The sequence below is a fragment of the Monopterus albus genome, unplaced genomic scaffold (assembly GCF_001952655.1).
Source record: "Monopterus albus unplaced genomic scaffold, M_albus_1.0 scaffold67.1, whole genome shotgun sequence".
Classification (NCBI taxonomy): Eukaryota; Metazoa; Chordata; class Actinopteri; order Synbranchiformes; family Synbranchidae; genus Monopterus; species Monopterus albus.
In genome coordinates, this window is record NW_018127947.1 from 1,304,022 (window position 1) to 1,304,306 (window position 285).

The window sequence follows — 285 nt, forward strand, 5'->3', positions numbered from 1 at the left end:
AGACATCAGAATAAAATCTTAACCAGGTATTGTATTCAACCTGAAAGGTCTACATTCCAGCCAAGAGGCCAGTCCATTAAGCTATGTTACTTAGAATTGCCTTTTAACAGCTCTAATGCTACCACTTATAATGCAAGATGACAAGAGTGAAGCACAAGGTGCAAGGTTACCTGTAAAAGCTGCTTTTGTAGACAGGCTTTTCAGTTTAATGAGTTGCTATAAAGACTTTACAGCAGGAAGGAGAGAACAGAGGAAGAACAAAATGCATGTGGAAGCAAAGAAAGG